Below are 24252 nucleotides of genomic sequence, written 5' to 3' on the forward strand. Positions count from 1 at the left end.
TTTTTTGGTCCTCTCAGATTATTTGTGATACGTTTAATCACAGCTGAACCTCATGCCATCCACTAGAAATCATCATATCAGCAACTATTCTGTAATTGTTTCAGTTTTAGTAATGATATGCCAGTTTCAGGCCAAAGTTATTACAAGGAATGGCTGGCTGAGTACGGGCATGGGCTTTGTGTCTAGAATCACATCTCATAGGTCGATAGGAGTCATCATGTACTTAATAACCCTAAAATGTGACCAGGCTGCCATGATCAATGGCTCTCACACGATGCCCCATGAAGAGATAATCTGCCAATTCTAATTCTGTCAAATATAGACCGATGGAAAGTACATTTTATAACATTTTATTTTATTCCTAATGGGAATCTTTCGACGGTACTGTACACAGAATTTTCCCTCAACTTATTACATGTGTGGGTCTGTCGCCCTGCCAAATATTCCAAACAACTATGGCTGGACAAATCACATCACATAATGAAAAGGGAACGGCTCAATGCCGTTGTAATAAAAAATATAACAAGTCATTTTTTATTAATCGGTTCCATTTACAAAACACAAAATGCTACAAAACCACTTTTTTAGGCTTAGGCAACAAAGCTACTTGGTTACAGGTTTAATAAAAACAAAAACAAAACAAAACAAAAACACATCAAGGGTTGGCTTAAAATTACTATGAAATTGAAAATGAAAACAATGAAAATGCAACAAAACTACTTGGTTATAGGTTTAGGCAACAAAACTAATTGGTTAGGTTTAGGCAACAAAAATACTTGATTATGTTTAGCCAACAAAACTACTTGGTTAGGTTCAGGCAACATAACTACTTGGTTAGGTTTAGTAAAAAAAAAAATCATGGTTTGGCATAAAAATGAATATGGAATTGAAACAAAACCCCCAAAAAATGCAACACCGGACTCCTGGGCGAAAGTCTGGTGTTTGTCGACCCATCCACCACCCCGACCTAGTGGTTAGGCAACAGCAAACATGTCAGCAGATTAGCCCGCTAGAGGGAGAGTGTGCTTGCCTGCCTCTGTTGGTCATGTCACCCTGGCCTTGCAGGTCAAAATGGTCCCCCGAGAGTCTCCAGTCCACTATGCCCCAGTGGTCAACTGTGGTACTGCAAAGAATACAAAAAAAAAACTGCAGCCTAAAAAGAATTCTCCCCATAAAGCACTTTTAGAAAAGAGCCATCTGTTAAAAAAATGTACAGGATCCTTCAAACTGTAGTTTACTTCTGTCATTACAATTGTTTAAACAAAGAGGGTTTCATATTTTTTAAAGGAAGAGGGAAATGGTTTTAGCCTGTACGCTGAGTGAGCATTCGGTGGAAAGAACTGGCAACGTCTTCGTACATCTAAAACATCCATGTTTTAGATGCCAAGTGGAATCTGAGAAGGGGGAAGAAGAAGAAGGAGAACATTTAGGTTATATTCAGGCTCAGAGAATCACACCAACCAAGTTGCGGACTGCGGCCAATACTCCAGTCAGGCACAATAATCGTCGGCCAGTGGTCAAACCAATTTTGTGCCTATTTCTCTGATACACAGTTTTTCACAGTAGTAAGCCAAAACTGCCATCATTCCCTCTCTTGGCTAAAAAAACACCTCATGCAAGAGCTGAACTCTGAAATTACAGAAGATATATGGAAGTGGGTGGAGAAAAAGAAAGAATGAGAGAGAAAAAGACAGAAGAAGACAGCATCGAAACTTATAAAGTACACCAAATCAGTGAGTCCTGCTGTTATACAAATTTAGATAAGCTCCTTTAGAGCAAGACTCTCCCACGATGAGAGGAGAGTGGAAGGAAAAGGAAAAAAAAATACAAAATAAAGGCAGTGAAAATCCTTCTGTCAGACCTGAATTTAAATCAGCATGTATAGAGCAAAACCCACTCCACCACAGCAAGAGGAAGAAAAATGTTGCTTTTTTTTCTGCATTTAAATCAGCAACTTCAAAAACAAACAGCACACCAAAGCAAAAGGGCAACGGAAAGAAAACGAGAGGAGTAATAAAGAAGAGAGCGCCGGTAATCCTCCTGTCATGTAGTCAAACCTTTATTTACATAGAACTCATCAAAACAGAGTTGCTGTGGGTTTACAATATGAATAGCAATGTAAAGAACATTTGGAGATAAAAAAAAGCTTGAATCCATAACAAATTTTCTTAAAAAGGATTAAAGTGTTTGATTATACCAGCTTGATTCACAAAATGACATAAATATAATCTGACACACAGTGCATGCTTTAGTTATTACAGTGGCATTAAAACACTAGGAAGTCATCTTTGTAATAATGTTCCTCTAATTGTCTGGAATTACAAGAGGGGAAGCTTCAACACAGAAGGCCTTCCCATTGTCCCAAATAATATTAATACTTATCATCATAAACAGTTGGATTGGGCTGGGGCACGCAGGGTCCCACATGTCATTAGGGGCAGCTGAGTTCAATTAAGTGTACTGTAAATATGAAATTCACTCATTTGTGTTTTTAGAATGTAGATTCATGTTAAATGGTCACTCAAGTAACCCTTAAACCTGCAGTAGGCAGAATATTTTTGTCATCATTGGGCAATCAATTCCTTGATAACCTTTCAGCATATTGTAATTCAAGTGTTCTGAGAGAAAACTAGACTTCTGCACCTCCTCATAGCTCTGTTTTCAGGCTTTAACAAAATTTAGCCCGTGACGGGAGACTTTGGCCAATCACAGGTCATTTCAGAGAGAGAGAGCTTTCCCATTGGCTGTTCATTCCACAGAGGCAGCTGTCAATCACTCGCAAACTCCGATCAAACGGTCAAACAAGATGGCGCTGATCAAATATGAATCAATATTCTGTTACTGTAATGCCTATTTCTTGCATAAAATGTTTTCAGAAACATCTTGTAGTGTACTGTTTAGCTGTAAAATGAGAAAGTTTGTGAACCGGAAGCCATGTTGAGATGAGGAAATACCAAGCACCACCCACTAGCCGGAGCAAACCTTCTCATTTTACAGCTAAACAGTACACTTGATCGGAGTTTACGAGTGATTGACAGCTGCTCAGAGATGGCAAGGCTCCAGCTCGGCTCTGATTGGATGTTTTCCCCCGGTCTGTGAAATCTTGCAGATGCCATCAGGAGCACAGGAGGACATAAAGGCACGTGCTTTTTTTACTTGTCTCATGCACTACTGTCAGGATATAATGGCCGTTTTATAAAAAAACTTTTTTTTAATCATATTTATTCCAATTCTACCCACTGCTGCTTTAAATGTTGTTTTTTCTCTATTAATATGTCTGACATTCAGCAGACACCAGTGGTGAAAGTGGTGTTCACATGCTTTACTTATTTCAAATTAGCAATACGACAATATAAGAATACTCAATTATAAAGCCCTATTTGCATGTGTCTAGTATTACCGGGGGACCTCGGCATTTGCACAGGATAAGTCTGTAATTTACTCAAATATACTGACATTATCTTCCAGGCAAGGTTCTGCATAACATCCAAAAAGAAGTGCAGAGAAAGCAAAAAAAATAAAATAAAAAAGACGTGAAATCACAGAGATGCTGATTCTCACAGGACTAATATTATCTCATGACCTCTGTGTTTAGCAGGTAATTGGCAGTGGGATTTTTACTTGACTAATTATGGACATGGCAGATTCACACGGGATTAAAGGGGAACTACGGCAATTTTCAAAATTCATACATGTTATTCCTATGGTCTAAGACATTCCAAAATATATTAGTAAACATCAACAACTCTCTCCCAAATCCAAAAAATAGAGTGCTAAAACTCAAACTTGTGATGTCATCGGGTATAAAGTGTGGAGCTGCTCCATAGATAATGAATTGGGAGAGATGTTGTAGATGACACTGAGAGCACCCAGGGGAATGTTCTGAATACATGGGTACATATTCAGTTTCACCCCATGACATCACAAGTTTGAGACTTACTTCTCTGCTTTCTGGCTTTGAGAGAGAGAGTAGCTCATGTTCACAAATATTGATTGAACTTCCCTAGGCCATGGAGATAACATATTGGAATTCTAAATTTAGATGGTGTTTAATATCACAGATGACCTCTGCAATTATTACAAATTACCAGAAGTAATAGGTAATACCAGTCCCATATGAATAGGGCTTAAGTATGCATTCAGAATCATACTTAACTACAGAGGTGTTATACATTCAGGGCTGCAATCTCATAGCCTTATGGAGATATTTGATATTTTAAATGGAAAATGTGATTACCTAATGTGTTTCATGTAAATCCATACTATGTTTGTGATGCAAACTGAGACAAGCTCCCTCGTTTTAAGCTTTTGTTACGTTAAACACTGTTGTTTAACTGAGCTACAGTAACGTTGCCTTGTCCAAAGTGAGCTAAATTTAGCTTTGTTTGACCCATCGACCGCAGTGACAACAGTGCCTCATGGGTTGCAAAGTTCACCCCCATGCACTTTGTATGAGATGCAAATGATTCACCTCTCGAGGCATTGTAGTTGACAGCGTATGACTCGTGTCGTCACACACAGAGCCTTTTGTTTCCTGTGTAAAATCACACACGCCTGCAGCATCGTGACACATATTAAATGTCCAGAAAATCAGCAGTTTTATCACATTCTTTCCCTGAATCAGCTACTGTACTTTTCACTAGTATTTATGCTCAAGCTTTTCTCATACACAGTTCGTAGACATACAAACAATTTGTATGTAATCCACATAATTGTGAACAAGAAAGTATAAAGAGTGGTGAATGCCGTGTAGGGAGGAGGTCAGGGGTGGACGGGTGGGACAAAAAACACCAGACTTTCGCCCAGGAGATTGCTGTTTGTGTCTCGTGTGAAACCAGAAGTCAACACTGATTTATCCGTACTTTGGTACTTAGGTTACGCCACTTCCGGTGTTATTTTGACTCAAACCCACAATATTTTACGAAGCATAAGTAGTTTTTGTCCGAGAACTTTTGTACTTAAAGTTGAAGTAGGCATGTTGGAGCAAATATGATTTAAAAAAAAGTTATTTTTATAAAACCGTCACTATATCCTGACAGTAGTGCATGAGACAGGTAATCTGAAAAGAAAATCATGTACCTCTGTGTCCTCTGGAGCCTTGCCGTCTCTGAGCAGCTGTCAATCACTCGCGAACTCTGATCAAACGGTCAAACTAGGCAGCGCTGATCAAATATGAATCAATATTATGTTACGGTAATGCCTATTTCTTGCATAAAATGTTTTCAGAAACATCTTGTAGTGTACTGTTTAGCTGTAGAATTAGACAATTTGTGACATGGCAGCCATGTTGAGATCAGTTGAGGGAATACCAAGCACCGCCCACCAGTCGGAGCAAACTTTCTCATTTTACAGCTAAACAGTACACTACAAGATATTACGTGAGAAATCGGCAGAATATTGATTCATATTTGATCAGTGCTGTATAGTTTGACCGTTTGATTGGAGTTTGCGAGTGATTGACAGCTGTCTACATTGAATGAAAAGCCAATAGGAACGCTCTCTCTCTGAGATGACCTGCGATTGGCCAAAGCCTTCTGTCACGGACTAGATTTTTTAAAGCCTGAAAACAGAGCCATGAGGGGGTGAAGAAGTCTAGTTTTCTCTCAAAACACTTGAATTACAATATGCTGAAAGATTATCAAGGAATTTTTGCCCAATGATACCAAAAATATTCTGCCTACTGCCACTTTCAGTTACGCCACTTCTGGTGTGGCGTGACTTAACCACATTCTTTTCCTAAACCTAACTAAATAGTTTTGTTGCCTAAACCTAACCAAGTTGTTTTCTGTGAAGACGGAACTTTATTTTGAAAAGACTGGTGCCAAAATTGATGCTGGACATTCGTAGGGGAAACTGGGGAATAACTTTTCATAAGATATCATACGGACCGTCGTTGTATGAGGATATGTTGTTTTGCTTGATGTGTTGCACCACAAGATGCAGTCAGTGGAGTTTTACTGGCATCCGTCGTCAGTTGCAGAAGAGAGGAAGAGAGAAGTGATGGAGGATTAAGTTGCAAGAATGAGGCACATTGTTGAGCAGTGACAACAATTGTGAAAAAAACAAAAACACATAATGATTAGGGCTGCAAGTGAAAAATGTCCTGCGCGGTTTCCTTGAGCCCAAAATTTAAAAAAAAAATGTTGCTGTTGGTTTTAGAACTGTCACTTTTTTCATCCACTCGTCTTTGCATGCCTTTATATTAATCAACAGACGTACATTGTTTTTTTTTTCACAGTTTGTGACAACTTTTACCACAAATCTTGTGAAAATTGTTCCTAATAAACTGCAGATATCTGACGATTATGCATGCAATATATCACTGAATACGTATAGTCAACAATGAAATAAGCGAACAGGAGCTGTGTAGAGCTGTGAAGATTATGAATTTGTGAAAAATAGTAGGCTACAGTAAATGTACCGTGACAGTGATTGTGGATACTTTGGAATTCGACTAAACGACAATAACACAGGTACATGTGAGTGCATTTTACAGCTGCAAGTGCTGCGAAACTTTCCTTGAGTAAATTCCTAACCGATCCTCTTCTACTATATTAACAGTCCCAGATCTTCATAGTGAATAATGAAGGATTGTGGGAGTAGTAAAGCAAAGGGAGATCTCTGTCAGAGAATCATCCTGAATATATGCAGACTTTTTTCATGGTCAAATAAACTCAGGATTGTGTCTTTGATATCGAGTACAGAGAGAGCAGATTTAAAATGGTTTCCAGCTACTCCACTTCAAACACTGACGCACCGGGGACTAAAAACAACAGAGGAGACGTGGAGGGGAGCTTCAGATATGCATAACCACATGTGATTTAGTCGGTGAGAGAATGAGAGAGCCTTGCGTGTGTGTGTCATCCAGTGTGTATAACTTTGAGAGGGAGCACTGAAGACGATTCCACTCCACTCTGCATAATTCAATTGGCAGACAACACTCTGGGGTTGCATAAGACATGCCTTGAGAGACTTGATGTGCTGTGTGAGTGAGTGTGTGTTTAACATGGTAAAAAAGGTACATTTTAACGAGGCTGATGTCGCAGCGAGGGACTCAGCGGGAGTCCTGGAGAGCTTAGGATGAACGCTCTAATCTTTTCGCTACCTCTTCACTCATCTCTTATATCACTTTTCACTCTTCTCCCCAACTGTGGTCACCTCTTTCACTCTCTGCTTAGACCTGGCTACTAGCGTGTAGTTATAGGTATGTTGTGTTTGAGACGGATCACATTTACTTGGCATCAACATGCACCCCCAAAATCCGTCTTGCGTTATAAACTTTGATTGGATTTCATGTCCCCACTTGATATGCAAACAAACATGACATCACTTCCACACTTGTTTGCATGAAGCTGGCAGGGTGTTACTTATGAAAGTGATCTTCCCACCTCGTGCATTCCCTTTTTGCTCAGCTCCAGTGCTACGGGCACAAAGCTACCAGAGAGGTGGAGTTACTAAAATAAGTGTGAACCGGTGCAATGGCTCCACTTTCACTTTATGCTAGTGTCACAAAAGTAGCATTTTTTACTCTGAGGAGAAAATCTGGCCATACCTCGCTTCCATTAAATTGGGGAACTCACAAGAGACAGGTCAAGATTAAGGGTTTGCAGCCATGTTAGTTAGGTTAAGCAGGTATAATGTTTACCATGCTCAACATCTTAGATTAGTGTGTGAAAGTCGGGCTCTGCCACAGTGGAGAAACTAGCAAAAGTATGCTAGATTTGTTTAATTATCCAACCGATGAACCCCGCTCAGTACTGACAACTCTTTGAAATAAGTAGCCAGCAGCACTACCTCCAAAAGTCAATAAATCTAGTGAGGATGGCACCTAGTCGGCAACACTGACTGTCAGTCCCTTCAGATCTACCCCCGGGTCTGAGAAGTGAAGCCAATGCAGAAGTGCCTTAAACTTGTATTCTTTGTAATAGCCAGCAGGGGGCGACTCCTCTGGTTGCAAAAAGAAGTCTGATTGTATAGAAGTCTATGAGAAAATGAGCCTACTCCTCACTTGATTTATTACCTCAGTAAACATTGTAATCATGAGTTTATGGTCTCAATCGCTAGCTTCAAGTCTTCTTCAATATAGCATGATGTTCATTTAGTCAATTGTGGTCCCATTTAGAGTCAAATAGACCATAAAGCAGGGTATGCTTTAGGGCGTGGCTACCTTGTGATTGACAGGTCGCTACCACGGCATTGTCTGGTCTGGGAGCGCTCTGTGTTTTTGTTTTAGAGCTGAAACCCGTTAACAGTGTGTTTTCATTTCAAAAAAGTTTAATTATAACCTTTTTGGTCGGTAAAAATAACTTATTCAGAGTTCGGTTGTACTTAGCTCAAAAAAGTGGTTGCAAAAAAAACAGCATGGCGACCGCCAGAAACCAAGACGGCAATTACTGAAATCGAGGCTTCAAAACGGCAGTCCACAAACCAATGGGTGATGTCACGGTGACTAGTCTACTTCTTATATTTGGTCGATGAGGTAGAAGCAGGTGGCCTGACCTATCATTTCGTTCTGGCCAAATTAAATGATTGGACGGGCTTAATACAGTCCTATGACAGCCACAGATACCAGATTTTTTTATTTTTTTTTTATTGATATTTATTGATTGCTGTCGGATGTAAAAATTATTTCAACAAATGAGGTTCCTAAAATGCAAAAGCAACCCTAACTTTAACTTGCTTACATTTGCTAATTAGTAGTAAACTCAAAGTAAAGCTGAGGCCGATGAGTCTCATTAGTTTTATATGTATTTGGTCATGAAGCAAGTATTGGACTAATTATATTAGGTTTCATTATTAGGAATTTGTTCTTACAGTTGTATTAATTTGTTAACATTTGATTGAATTTTTTTATTCAGCTTCATTAAACCTTTGCTCTGTGTCATGTCATGAGCATGTTAAGTATTAACTTTACATGCACACTAGCCCATGTTATGACTTCTACTGGTTTTGATCATATTCAGGATATGATATTGAATGTATGCATCCTTGTGTGGTTCTAAAATTATCAGGTTCCTGCTATTCTGTGCAGTTTTTTTGACACTCCCAGACAGTCTGTCATTTCTGTACTGAGGTACATGTGTTAAAAAGGTGATGATAGAGCTGTTGGCATCAGAAACAGACACCATATATGGATGTCCTGACCACAAATATGATACAATATTCATTTTAATTCTATTTTTGACTGTTTTGACTACATTATGCAATAGACACAGCACACTTTAGGCTTGCATTCAAATTGGTGAACCTAATTAGATATGTTTTACAGCTGAATAGCCCTACATTAGGACAACATAAGTTGCTTGTTTCCTATACTATCGTGCCAGATAGTATTTTCTATAATATCCATATTGAGAGGTTGGCAGTGTGAATCTGTTGTTGCAGCGAAATCTACTGCCTACTACTATATTTATATATTGTGTAGGCCTGAGGCTCACTTGTTTACAATGCTGCACCTTCCGTGTTTTAACGGTGCACAGTGCCAGGAGCAAACATCTGGATTTATAGCTTACCTATCGATCAAATCGCGTGGATCTGCTCGGCACGGGACCATCAATTATTTAACTTTAATTCCAGGGTGTAGATGATTGTTTATCATTATAGGTTATCCTTTGTCAAACCTACTGACTCACTGACCATTATATGGCATTGTCGGCGCACCTGTGTGTAGTCATTCTTATCTTTATTATGAGTCTTATCCTGGTGTGGTACATACTATGATGTTTTGTTATTCATACGTGATTCTTACTTAATTTTCTTCATTTATTGCTATAAACTCAGCCATGTCGCGGTAAAGAGAGAGTAGGAGGTATCTTACGTTTTTTGTAGGGATACACCGATGCTGATACCTATCATTTAAAGGAAACCTTAAGAAGAACACTTCAGGGTGCTTTGTGAAACGGATTTTCTTTTAAGAGAACCTTAACTTGGACTTTGAGGAAAACTTAACTTGAGGTGCTTTGTGCACATTGTCCTCATTACAAGAATACTTATCTTATTGTGTGAAATCTGTGGAGTCCCCCTTTGAAACTCTGTCTTTCCGTCCGTCCGTCCATTCTTGCATTCAAAGACTCAACGGACATATCTGTGAGAGTCTAATCTTCCCTGCTTTGGATTAAGGCTGCTGTATCTTTGACTTGAGACCTCCCAAGACATTATCAGTGGCTAAAAGCTCTTCCCCTCCTTGATAACCCGCCAGCTAAACTATCTCTGTTTAATTGAGCCGGTGTGCTGTGTCAGTGTGGGAGGTCACACTCTACATACAGAGACAAATGTAGAGCAGCTCAGCTGACATTTTATAAGTCTACCGAGGGGCAGAAAGAAGCCCATGGGGCTTGTGGAAACCTAAAAGAACTCCCGTGGATAAACTGACACATGCATGGAGGTCAAACTATAAAACACGCTGTTTTTTTTAGGTTCTTGAAAAGGTGATGCTTTGGGGATTTTCACAACACAATGCACAAATCAATCTTGATATGTGACAGATGAGCGGACAGAGAGAGAAAGGAGATGGAAGGAGATTTAGTTGTGATTGGGATTTTTCTTCCTTCTTCCTTGTTTCCTCTGATAGCACCGTGGCTGCCTGTGTATTGGCTTTATCCTACCATCTTATGTGTTTGAATATTTGTGTGGGTGGTAATGTTGTGTTGTACAGTTATTTGATAGCGTGCCACAGAGAGCAAACTGGAGAGAACAACACACATCACTGCTGTGGACAGATAATCTGGTTAGGCTCAGGACACACTACGCCAGCGAACAGACCGAGGAGAGATTCAAGATTACGCACCAGATGACTGACATCTGCTCATTTTGTTTACGTTGCTTTGTAAAGCACACACGCTTGATTGTCAGATTACACATTGGATTTAGTGAACAAACTTGATCACATGTTAGATTTGTGAAATACGCAGTGAATCAAAAGTTAAGTTTTAAGGAGACATTCTTTTCATTTTAAGGTCATGCAATCCAATAGTCTGCTTGGGGGCTTCCTATATGTGCTCTGAGTTCTTACCACAGTCAAAAGACATGCAAGTTGAAGCTGGCCAACACTAAAAGATTTTTCAGATCTTAACAGATTTTGAAAATGTGAGAGACCCCACACACAACAACGTGTTGTGTTGAGCAACGATTTGGCCAAAACAGCACACCACGCACTAACAGATTCATTTATGAACAACAAGAGTTCCAACTCTCAAAAACGTAAATCTCGCAAAATATCTCGCGATCAAATGTGACTTCAGTGTAAAAAAACATGGCGGACGACGGACAGGAATAATTAGTGATATTTGTTTTTGCATTACTTTGTACTGAAAATTCACAAAGGATGGATCGATGAAGTCATGGAGACACGTTAAATAAACACTTGTGTTGTTGCCACAAATCAACAAGTTGGTCTTCCATTTCTGAGGTCCATCTTACTACTACTTTATGCTTCGCGTTTTGCATTAGCTCATGCATTATCCGCGGCCGCCATGACGGCGGTTGTTGTCCTTCCGCTTCAGTCAGCTTGGTTCTCTATCGGCTATCGTTTTTTCACACGTGACTGCGTCATCGGTTGCCGTCGGAGTTCCCCACACACAACAGGAGATCCGATCATAAATATTGAACATGTTTAATATTTACGATTTGAAATTGGAGTGGCCAAGATGGACTTCCGAGCCGATCGGGGGATGCAAAAAAACACTCTTAACATACCTCACACCACAGGAATATCTGGAATGATAATCATTAGAACCATCAACAAATTGGGGCTTTGCTGACGATCTTCAGGAGGGGGAATCAGGCCCAAAATCGGCTTGACTCTCGTGGAGTGTACCTGGCATTAGGTATACTGGACACACAAAATTGATTATATGTGTGAATGTGTTTTTCTATGTGTGTGTTAGCCCTTTGATTGCCTGTCCAGGGTGAACCCTGCCTCTCGCACATTGCATGCTGGGATAGGCTCCAGCTGCCCCTGACCCTGCGCACATGGGAGAAGTTTGCCTTCAGGGCTTCCTGCCAGACACCCCCTTAAGGTTTAGGCAACAACTCTACTTGGTTAGGTTTATGAAAGAGACCATGGTTCAGGTTAAAATAAACCCTTTCTGTCAGAAAGCCCTCAAGGCAAACTGACCCTGCAGAGAATAATGTGTGTAGAGAATGGAAGGATAGATGGATGGCTGTGTTGAAGATCAATACGGATTTCATGACAGTTACTTGAACAGGCAGAATCAATGTATTGCTGTGCACCTACACTATTTTAACTGTGAGCTAAACCTGTGTTCATTCCTTTTTCATCCCAATTTCACATTGCACTCCTGTAACATTGTCAGACTCAAGATGGAAAGTGAAAAACATTAAAAAAAAAATAGGGCTGTCAATCGATTAAGATATTTCATCACAATTAATCGCATGATTGTCCATAGTTAATAGCGATTAATCGCAAATTAATCGCACATTTTGTATCTGTTCGAAATGTATCTTTAAGGGAGATTTTGTCAAGTTATTAATACTCTTATCAACATCGGAGTGGGAAAATATGCTACTGTTTGCAAATGTATGTATATATTTATTATTGTAAATCAATTAACAACACAAAACAATGACCGATATTGTCCAGAAACCCTCACAGGTACTGTGTTTTATCTTTAGCATAAAAGATATGCCCAAATCAAATGCTGACTTGATTATAACTTGCCCAAAACTGTATGGGATTATCATAAAGTGGGCATGTCTGTAAAGGGGAGACTCGTGGGTACCCATAGAACCCATTTACATTCACATATCTTGAGGTCAGAGGTCAAGGGACCCCTTTTGAAAATGGCCATGCCAGTTTTTCCTCCCCAAAACTTAGCGCACATTTGGAGAGTTATCCTTTGTTACAAGCTATTATGACACGGTTGGTACCAATGGATTTCTTACGTTTTTCTAGTTTCATATGATACCAGTATCTTCACTCTACCTTTAATACTGAGCCCGCTACAACCTCCAAAAGATCAACTGTGTTAATGTGTTAAAGAAATTAGTGGCGTTAAAACAAATTTGCGTTGAGGCCTTATTATTGTCCACACATTCTTCCTTCTTCCTTGTCAAAACTTGGCACCGATATCACCCACAATGCAACTTGACCACCGAGTTCAACCAAAGATTTACTGTAGGTGTGTTATGCTCATAGCCAATAATGCAGCCTTGAGCATCTAGCCTCAAGTAGAGGTACGTCTTCATATGTATATATTTAATTTTATTTAATTTTTTGGGTTGTGGTTTCCTATGATATTTTGTATAGTGTCCCATAGTGTTTGGACAGGATTCAGACTGCCTCAGACAGCATGATCAACTCTGTCACCCCCCTGGGAGATAACATATTCGACCTAAGTAACCTAAGTCTTCAAGTATTTACAAAAGGAGTTATATAATAGACAAATTGAATAAAAGTAGTTTTGCTCTTTGAGAACAGGAACTCTGGATCAGGGGTATTTTACTGCTGCAAGGCTACAAAACATGCACCTTTATAAACATTCACGAAAGCTCTCAGTCTGCAAGTGTTTTTCCTTCATTTTTATTTTTTCTTAGATATGATAGAACCTTCTCCATAACCTCAGCTCATGCAGTGAAATAAAAGAAATTTTGATCTCTCTAAACCCAAGTACAAGAACACACAGACATGCCTGGCACAGCACACACATTCTCACACACACAGCGATCAGAGTAAATAGTGTGTAGATGCAGAATGACTCCGTGGAAAGGCAGAACCTGGTGTGACGAAACGTCGGGAGAAGAGCGAGCCAGACGAAAACAAAGAGAGGAAGAGAGACCAACGGAGAGACAATGAGAAAATAGAAGAGATAGCAACTGAGAAAGGAAGAGCGTGTTGTTTATATTGCATTTTAGATGTGCCTCTCCGTGCTGGGCCGAGCACAGCGACTGAGTAACACACACACACACACACACACACACACACACACACTCTCCCTCTGAGTAACAACCAAATGGAGAGCGACAGAGTGAATTGAGGCCACGAGTTTGAAAAGAGACTGCTTGTGTTTATCTGCATGCATCACTACAGAGATGGTATCTATTTGCTGTACAAACAGTGGGCAAGGACTCAATTTTGCTTTTCTTTTATGCATTCAGTACCCTACTTCACATTTCTAAAAAACACGAATGACAGCAAATTTAACAAAAAATAAAAATTGGTTTGTCCTCTTATTTGTCAACCTTATTTTGGGCTTTACAAATGGGTCATTTTAATATAATAGATTTTTCCAACAAGATGGTAAAGAGACACTATATGATTAAAAGTATATGGCCACCCACATACCTTCAGTTGAATCCGGGAACTCTTAAAGGACATGCTTGGATTTTTCAAGTGTATCCTTATACAATACCAACTTAATGTGGCTAACTCAGACTGGAGGCTTCTATCTGTTTCCAAGGACTGTGGGCGTTGTCCCCTAGTTTCTCCAGTGTAGTTGCATTAGGAAGGGATTGCTGCATGCTCAGTATAAAGAGGAAGACGGCGACAATAACTCTCTTAGTTTTTACATATGCCACATGAGTATTGTATTAGGGCAGATGTGAAAATATCCAACTCAAGGGCCTGGTCACACATGCATTTAAAGGGGACATATCATGCTAATTTTCAGGTTCATGCTTGCATTACGGGTTTCTACTAAAACATGTTTACATGCTTTACTGTTCAAAAAAACATTATTTTTATCATACTGTCTGTCTATATATATATATATATACGGTATATATATATATATATATATATACCTATATTCACCCTCTGTCTGAAACGCTCCGTTTTAGTGCCTGCATCTTTAAGACCTGGACACCACCGGTGTTCGAGACCGTTGATGACGAGGGCTTTGTTTTGTATGTCACATTAGTGATGTTTGCGATGTGATGATTGTCACGTTTTTAACTGCTGGCTAGGGATGTTAATAATTAACCGTTTAACCGTTAACCGACATTGAGGATTTTAACCGATTAACGCCATTGGTTATGAGCGTAGGCTGTTATAGCAGCATAGTAAAGTATTATTAAATTGTTAAAGTGAATTATCTACTCATTTTAAGGCTGTACATATGTGTCATTGCAACATAGTCAATTGCTTGAACAAAATATAGATATGTCAGTATTGATGAGGGATTTTGCTCAAACTGCAAGATGAGAAAGACAGTTTGACAGAGACATCAAGAGACCAAACGGAAAGTCAGAGAAAGGGGAGTGACAGAGACAGAGAGGAAGCCAGATGAAACATTAGAAGTAATCTGTTGGCATGACTGTGTTTCACCATGACAGATGGATGGAATCAATTTCTCACCGGCCCACCTGCCCAGTGGAGATTAAGCCATAGTTTAAAATGACTTCGTTTTTCAGTGAAGTGGTCCTTTAATGTCCTGGCGGGCCCTACACCTCTTACATTAAAAACCTTTCTACGCTACTACAAAACAATCTATCTCAGTAAGAGATGGATTGTCTGATGTGTGTGTGTGTGTGTGTGTGTGTCTGTGCGTGTATTGGGTGGGTGGGTGGAGGGATTGAAAGATCTACACAGGAGAGAGGATGCAATTTATGGCCCAAAAATGTTGATTAGTTTTGTTTTTGATGCTTTTTCCAGAGTTTGTTTTCAACCGCGAAGCAGATCGAATAGAATGAAATTGATGTGTTGAGGACAGAGATGCAAAGAAGGAGGGTTGGGGGTGGGGGGGGGAGCTGGACATAGAGAGATTATCTAATCTTCACAGTCTGAAGAATGGCTGCCTTCATTGATGTTGTTTTCATCTATACATACAAATTCATCATCTTCCTCTTCTGTCTGTGTGGCCCTTCGTCTATCCGTCTCCCTCCCCCTCTTCTCCCTGGCTCTCTTTTCTCTCTAAATGTATTGCAATTCAAATCAAAGGCAACGGATTAGCATTACTGTACCAGAGCAGTCACGTGAAAAGTACTAATGCAAGGAAATGATTAGGGATTGCCGAGGGTCCATCCATCCATCCATTAGCTAGCCTATACCTGCTCACAAGTGGGGGATGGATGATGTATGGATGCACGGTTTCCGCCATATAAGTTGAAAGGCCGTATCAATTACTGTCTGCTAGCCAACTAAGGTTACTAGGTAACGTTAGGTCGTGGTAGTTGGAAGCGTGAGGGTAAAGCACGCTGATCTCAAACCTGTCGTTTTCCTATACTGCGTTCACATATCAGCTAGGGCTGTCCTCAACCAAAGAAATTCTTAGCCGATTTAACTGACATATCTGTAAAACTGAGTTTTTTCCACAAAGATTCACACAAAAGCACCACTTTAAAAATTGTGTTTAATAGAGATGTCCTCATAAGTTAGTTGTAAATAAGTCATTCAGCATGAAAAAACGAAAACATTAAACACGACTAATCGACTAAATACATCTTAGTTGACTAAGACTAAAGTGACCAATTATTTGACTAATCGACAAAGAGGAGGCAGCACTAGTTTAAACCAACAGATGTCACTGGTGAGCTTTCCAATCATTGTATCTATGTTTCCAACCAAGTCGCCCAACTGTAACTGTAGTTGAAAAAAAAACATCTTAAAAATGATATAACAATATAAATATAAAAATAAATAAATAATAATAATAATACATTTCCCTGACACTTAGGCCCAACGGGCTTGCAAAACACTGGCGGAAACCCTGATGGATGTATGAATGATGTAAGAATGGATAAATTAATGGATTGATGAATGGAAGATTTAGTAATGGATAGATGGATAGATGGATGATGAATTAATGGAAGGGAAGGCTGATGAACGGCCTGATGGATGAATGGATGGATGGATTAATGGCTGGATGACTGGCTGGCTGGATCGATGGATTAATGGCTGGATGGCTGGCTGGCTGGATGGATGGATGATTGGATGAATGGTATATGGCTGGTTGGATTGATGGCTGGATGGGTGACTATGTCTGGTTGAATTGATGGCTGATATATGAATGGATTATTGAATGGATAAACACATCTCTTTGAATACCACAATCAAAAGTAATAGAACAATAATATACTGTATAGTGAATCTGGGCCCTACTGTTCTGTCACATGTAAAGTACTGTAGCATCAATCTGTAGCTCACAGTGGAGCTCAGCAGTCTCTGCACTTTGAATTCTCCCCATCATTATATTCCAGTTCTCTATTTGAGTCTAATTAACCAAATGAATACATTTGACTGTAGAAATTAAATGTTATACTTACAAAGGCACTGCTCTTTCCCGATATGAACTTGTTACCCAATTATACCGCAGTCAATTGGATTGGGATTGGAGCCCATCCAAGCAAGACTAAGATACGGAGAATTGAATCCGACCAGTTACTAATACGGGAGCTGACAGACACACATTATGGCTCTCAGACACCCATTGCCGTTCTCACACTGTATTTAAAGGTTATGAATTTCAGTGAATTACAGTAAGCCCTCCCAAACTACCCCGCTGAGAACCTGCAGCCAGACTAGAAAATACAAGCAGCACTGAGCTGCACAGAATCCTGGGCATCCTGATGAATTGACCCAGTGAATATAGAGCGTATAAAGTGTCCTGTTAGTATGTTTTGTGCTCAGCTGGGGACCCTTGAATCATTGTGCGTTGCCATGCGGAGCTCAACCAGCAGCTCAGGTTTTATGGAGCACTCATGGAGCGTAACAGTTCCGGTTCAGGAGAGTTGTGCCATTTCTGATCCATTTATATCCAGAAAATTTCCTGGATTACCCAAACACCTTTACACAAGGGTGTCGACAGGTGTAAAATGCATGAAAGGTCAGGGTACTGTATAAATTCAAGACCTTGAAAGCAGCAAAATCAAATTGTTAAGTGTTATTTATTCATTGAATATGGATGTATAGGATGTCAATGCTGAAATTATATAATTTACGTTTTAGCATTAAAACAGTTAGTCTGTTTTCCCGAATTGCGTTCATAGCTATACTGAACAGGGGTCACAGTATTTTTTTTCCTGTTAAGAGAAGGATGTTTTGTCTGTACTGTATATGCAATATATTTATTGTTAGCAGCAGCAGTTACAGCCCTACAGTGGATACAAAGGAACAAGACAAATCATGCAGTAATTGGTTTTGACTGCTCCTCTGCACTGACTAGTCTTTAGTGTGGCAGATCTTTATGTAGGCAGGATGTTTTACTTGACATATTCCGCATGCTGTAGCAGTTAAACTGATGGACTATGCATTTATTTCCTTTGACTATCTGCCATGCTAGTAGAGTAGAGGGAAATGGAAAGGTGAAGATTATTTGGGATATGTGAACAGAGGTTATAAGGGGTACACTCGAGGATTGTCAAAGTTAATGTGATAATAACGTGTTAATGGAACTTTGTTTTAACGCCACTGGTTTCTTTAACGCATTAACACATTTTTTTATTTGTAGCGGACTTGGATTTAAAACTAGAGCGAAGTTTCTGACATCATATGGAGCTAGAAATTAAGGAATCCATTGTTACCAACCATGTCAGCTTGTCGCGAAGGAGTCCTAACAACGCTCCAAACTTACTCTAAATTTTGTCGAGGAAAAATTGGCATGGACATTTTCAAAGGGTCCCTTGACCTCTGACCTCACGATGTGTGAATGAAAATGGGTTCTATAGGTACCTACGAGTCTCCCCTTTACAGACATGCCCACTTTATGATAATCACAAGCAGTTTGGGGCAAGTCATAGTCAAGTCAGCACACTGACATACTGACAGCTGTTGTTGTCATGTTGAGTTTGCCATGTTATGATTTGAGCATATTTTTAATGCTAAATGCAGTACCTGTGAGGGTTTCTGGACAATATATGCCATTGTTTTGTGTTGTTAATTGATTTCCAATATTAAATATATACATATATTTCATAAAGCAAGCACATTTGCCCACTCCTATGTTGATAAGAGTATTAAATACTTGACAAATAAATAATAATTTGTGATTAATCACGATTAACTATGGACAATCGTTCGATTAATCATGATTAAATGTTCTAATTGATTGATAATAATATTTGAAATTATGACACATGCACAATACATCACCCATACTGGCATCAAAAATGTAAATATTGTAAACCCACCATTGCAATGTCCTTATCTCTTTCTCTTTCTTTTCTCCCATGTTTCTTATTTCTGATGGCCTCTTTCATGACCTGTTATTAAAGGCGATATCATAAACCAAAGCACGGAACTTGGAGATGGTATTCAGCATTAGAAATTTCTGCTTTTGCCACAATTGTTATATTCGCACAATGTTTGCATTGATGTGTTTAATGTGAACTGAACTGTTGATTCAAGAGCTTTGAACCAAATTAGCCCTCAATTTTATAGAAAGGGCAAGCAGTGTACTGGCCACAGTGTTGAATATCTTGCAAGGTCACTTCATATGTATTGAAATACACAATCACTATAGCGAAAGGGCTCATGTTTGAGAAGTTGACAGTGTTTCGTGAAAGATGTGATGTTTGTTGCAGCAGATCAGACTGAAGAAAAAGAAGAAGTGGCACATTTCCCTGACTCTTGCATACCTACTCCTCGCCTTGGATTTTCTGCCTTTCTCTCCTCTCTGCGTTCCTTTGTCCTCCTCCATCTTCTTATCTCTTCCCTCGACAGCCCAGATACCTGTTTAACACACACACACACACACACACACGCACACACACACACAAAGTAAGACATCAGCGGCGGTGATTGAAGTCCACGTAGTGGCCGTCTCGCTGCCTGTTCACATTTGTTTGAGACCACTGCTGATTAGCGCTTCAGGGGTTTTGATGTCAGAGAGGATTCCGATGATTTATCTCCAACTCCCCTGAAAATATGCTTCAAACACACCTGAGGTGATTTAAGGCATTCCTACACACAGACGAGTGCACCCACGTGCACGGATATGCGCAATCATGAAGTCATGTACAGCCCACACAAGTCAGGACAGTTACATGTACAGCATGTTCTCCCATATTGAAACGACATCTGAGCTCTGTAAAGCAATGCATCTGTACTAACAGCTCTCAAAGATGTATCCACATTTAGTCAACCTATTCTGTTTTCATTTGAAGGCAGATTGGCAGTTATTTAACTTCTGTAACTTCTGATCAAATAAATGTTGGGGATATTTACAGGCTATGTAGCAGGCATTTATAGACTTCGTAGTGTGACAGAAGCAGTAAGCTAGCCCTATATTACACATTAAAAGAGCATTTAAGTTACAGTTATCCATTTACTATTTAAATACTAAGTGAGAAAAGTGTTTTTCCATCATAGATTGTATATAAAAAGTGGACGTAGTCACCATGACGTCACCCATTGGTTTGTGGACTGCGGTGTTGAAGCCTCGAGTTCGGCATTTTGGTCGTCGCCATCTTGGTTTTTTGCAACCAGAAGTGACACGAGAGGATGGAGCTAAGATTTTCACATTTTCAATTTGCATGTAAAACACCTGAGTGGAGACTACATTAAAAACAAACAAAAAAAAAAAGTTTAAATATTGCAAAAAGGTTTTTACGCTTGGCTGAAGTGGAAAAGTTCTATCAGTAAAAATAAATGCAAAAAAGTACAAAGGCAGACAAAAATAGCAGAAGACAAAAACATGAGATCTGTGTGGAGCGATGAGGAGGCTGGAACATTCCTCCAATTATTACATGAAACAAACATAAATGCCATATTTACATTGTGTTTCCACATTCTTTAAGGTTGTTTAAAGTTTGACTGGCTTTTAATTATGCCGTCTTGTTGTGTTCTCTACTTTCCTGCTATGGTTTAACGTCACCCGATTGGAGAATCAGCGCTGCCAACTGTTTATCTTGCTGCACCCAACTCCTAATCTTCACAAAACAGTAGAGGATGGTAATGTGCATTAAACCGCATTTTCTTTTGCCAAATTTCTGGATGGAGACTATTGGCTATAACTCATCTTGCGAAAGATGAAACACAGCAATGGTTGTTTCAACGCTTACAGCGGTTTGTGTCCTTTCTCCCACCAACAATCAAATTGGTTTCTTTTAACCATGGAAGTGATCTTTCCCTAGACATACCCAATTAAATTTAGTCGTCTAGACTTAACCATACCAAATTCTTCATGGGTACAATGAGTAGTTTGTCATACTTACACTACAAAACAGTTTGTCTTCGAAAATGCAAAAACAGCTCCAAAAGTTTGGTAGGCACTGACACACAAACTTTTTTTTTGTTCTAGATGTGCAGTCTTTTTGTCATTGCTACATATCCGTGTTATGAAGAAAACCTTAAAATGCAGGACTGGGGAGTAAAAGAGCATCAATCAGTAGCACTCGGTTGGTATATGCACCGCTCCACTACTCCCATTAAGTATTTTTGTAGCATTTTCACACTTTCTCCCTCTGGTAAAAAAAACAAATTGCTTCATTTTTGTACTAAAATATGAAAGAAGAAAAGAGAAGATGCAAAAAAAAGGAACTGGAAATGAGATGAAAGGACTGGAAATATTAGTGGGCACTGGGAGACTTTTGCTTTGATACACATGTTTTTTTGTAATTTAGAAACAAAGGAAAACAATGCTGCAAATTACAACAATGAGCTGGAGGGTGAAACATCTGCTTTCTGCCTTTCATTGAGCAAAACACCCAGCGTTTCATCTTTAAGATGGTACCTGAGTTTTTCATTTAATGCAACTCAATTTTGGTCCCACTTTTTGGATTGCTGTTCTGAATTTAAATTTTTTTTTTATTTTACATTCAGTAATGTTCTGCAGTTTTGTCCTGCCACTGGTTAATGAATATTAAAGAAGAAGCTGACAACCTTGGCCGTGGCCAGCAATGAGGTCGCCGAGGTCCAGACCTTGATGATTATGTCCCAAAAAGCCCATTTTCTCTCTGCATCTGAATGAGGTGAAACTGACATCGATCAATGAGACAGCTATCTGTGGTAGTGAATATGTGCCGGGTGAGGTGACATGAGAGGAAAGAGTGTGCGGCAGTCACTGCGGTGACAGCAGTGATTTTGCACGCAAAAATTATATTTAGTCACAGCAAAAAGGTCCAGGATTCGTTACGAACAGCTGATTATAACATGCGCACGGGACACAAACAGCTGTCTTTTTATTTAACGCCGTATGAATGTGAATGGATTGAATATTATGATATCATCTTTATTGTCATTAAATAGTCATTTTATTGTTGTAATATTACTTGTAATATCACTTTTTTTCTCAAAATATTACAACTTTATTCACGAATCAGAGAACAGATTTGTGAGACATGTTTTGAATGAAATCGTATGAGCTATTAAAGTATTAAAGGGGTTTATAGATTCATTAAAATGAATTCATATATTTCATTATTGAGGCGAACAGGTGCCATATGCACATTTAAAGAGGTTACCTCCCCAAACAAAAGACACAAAGGAGGATGGAAGAGTAAATCATACCTGCATGTGTGTTGACTCAGCAGGGATAACATTAAATGAAAATAGTTGAGCTACAGGAAATATTTGAAAGCAATACAGAATGATTGAGAGCTTCACTGTAGCCAATCAATATTATTATATTTTAAATTGTCACCTGGCGCCTGGATATTGTATTTTACTTTACCATCATTTTGTGAATAAAAATTCACCAGAATGCAGGAAACTAAGTGTCCATTGAAAGAAACATATCTGAACGTCACTAATTTCAACAACTGAATTGACAATTGAAATAAATGACTTCCTTTGTGGCTGTTATGGGAAAGCAACCTGCACACAGACGGACATCAATATGTAATTAGTTGTGCGACAGTTGGATTCCATTCAATGCTGAAGGCGCTGCTAAGGGCCAAGAGCAACTGAGACGGTCTGGAAAACCATTTATCCCAAAGCAATATTAGCAGGCAATATTTAGCCCTATCTCACCGTGTGCTCTGCTTCCTTCAGTTGGCTCAGATGCCTTCATGTTTTTAATGTGTACCGTGCGCCTGAGGCCAAAAGCAACTTTCCACCTGATGATAAGGACGGCTCATGGCAACCATGTTTGGAGTGGCTTGATTGTGGAGTGCTGAATCCTTCAGTTTGGTTTCTTTGAGATGTTGAGAACGATTGAGCCATTTGAACATAAGTGGCATAAAATGACTGCACTAAGATGCCCATCAATCCTATTCCAGAGACAGTCAGTTAAAGCAGAGACAAATCCATTTCAATTTGGGTAAAGTTACACACATTGGAATCTGATTTGTTGTGACTTCGAACCAACAATTTTGCCACAAGCTTTTCGCTAACTTTGTTTGTCTGACAGGTTATGGTCACAGTTTTTAACAGTTTTAAACACATGGTTATCGTGTAAATTGAAACAAAACAAAACATAAAATGCAACAAAACTACTTGGTTGTAGGTGTAGTAAAAAAGCATCACCCCACCCACCCATCCACAGTGGACTTTTTTTTCTTGTTATACTCGTTATTATACCAAGTAACTTACATTAACGGTTGCTCGATAAACAATGTCACCTGCTCTACACGTTGCTTGCTGCACCATGGTACTTGCTGCGACCTTCCGTGGACTATCATTACAAACGTATTTGTGATACGCCAAAGACAAACGTGAACGGTGACAAAATACGTTTCCCTCCAAACATAATTGAGAATGCAGTTTAGTTGTATGGGAACGTATTTTGTAGGTAACAGGGCTGTTATGCTGCTGAAAAAAAACAAAGTTGTCGAGACTGAATTTGAACCAAAACAATACAGTTGAAGGCTGTAAAACCAAAACACTGAGCTGAAAGTCACTAAAATGCTCCATGAAATTTTGGACATGTGATCATTTTCTGAGCTTGTCATTCCGAGTGACTCCTTTCATATAATATGTAGTCATTTCACCCATCGCTGACATTAAAATACTGACTAGTGCAGCTTTAAAAAAATCTGAAACACAATGCACACTTTAAAAGATGTCCTTCCTACTCTTCTCCTGTGCTCCCTGTCTGTCATCTCTCTGCACTGTAAGAGACCATTATGCATGCTTTATATCCTCCAACTTAATGGGAACAAAGTATTCTTCGCTCACTAATGGTGTTATTCCGTTGAGCATCTGCTTTAAAAGCAATTAAAGCATGCTCTTACAGTACAGTATGTCTTCACTTTTTTTTTTTTTTGATGGGCCCCCAGTGAGACAGCCACCTAGCCTGTCACTGTGAGAGAATAAAACTCATCAGTAAAGGTTAACAGCAAAAGCCGGAGTACAGTATACCCTGCAGACTTTAGCCTCTGCAGCCCTCAGCAGCCACTGTAAAAGTTCCACACAGTCAA

At 39.3% G+C, this 24252-nt stretch overlaps 3 long non-coding RNA genes across 3 annotated transcripts in view; 2 read left to right on the forward strand and 1 right to left on the reverse strand.

Moving 5' to 3' along the window:
* LOC119474808 overlaps positions 1-24252 on the forward strand; it is a 408694-nt gene that overhangs the window by 334913 nt on the left and 49529 nt on the right. The window lies entirely within an intron of this gene.
* Positions 857-23623, reverse strand: LOC119474807. The gene is made up of 3 exons (XR_005203666.1): positions 23426-23623; positions 19531-19624; positions 857-1394 (listed from the first exon to the last, which is right to left on the reverse strand). It is a non-coding gene; the product is annotated as an uncharacterized LOC119474807 (long non-coding RNA).
* On the forward strand, positions 2876-5562 carry LOC119474809. Its single transcript, XR_005203670.1, has 2 exons — positions 2876-2916; positions 5446-5562. It is a non-coding gene; the product is annotated as an uncharacterized LOC119474809 (long non-coding RNA).

Source organism: Sebastes umbrosus, chromosome 16 (assembly GCF_015220745.1).
Source record: "Sebastes umbrosus isolate fSebUmb1 chromosome 16, fSebUmb1.pri, whole genome shotgun sequence".
Classification (NCBI taxonomy): Eukaryota; Metazoa; Chordata; class Actinopteri; order Perciformes; family Sebastidae; genus Sebastes; species Sebastes umbrosus.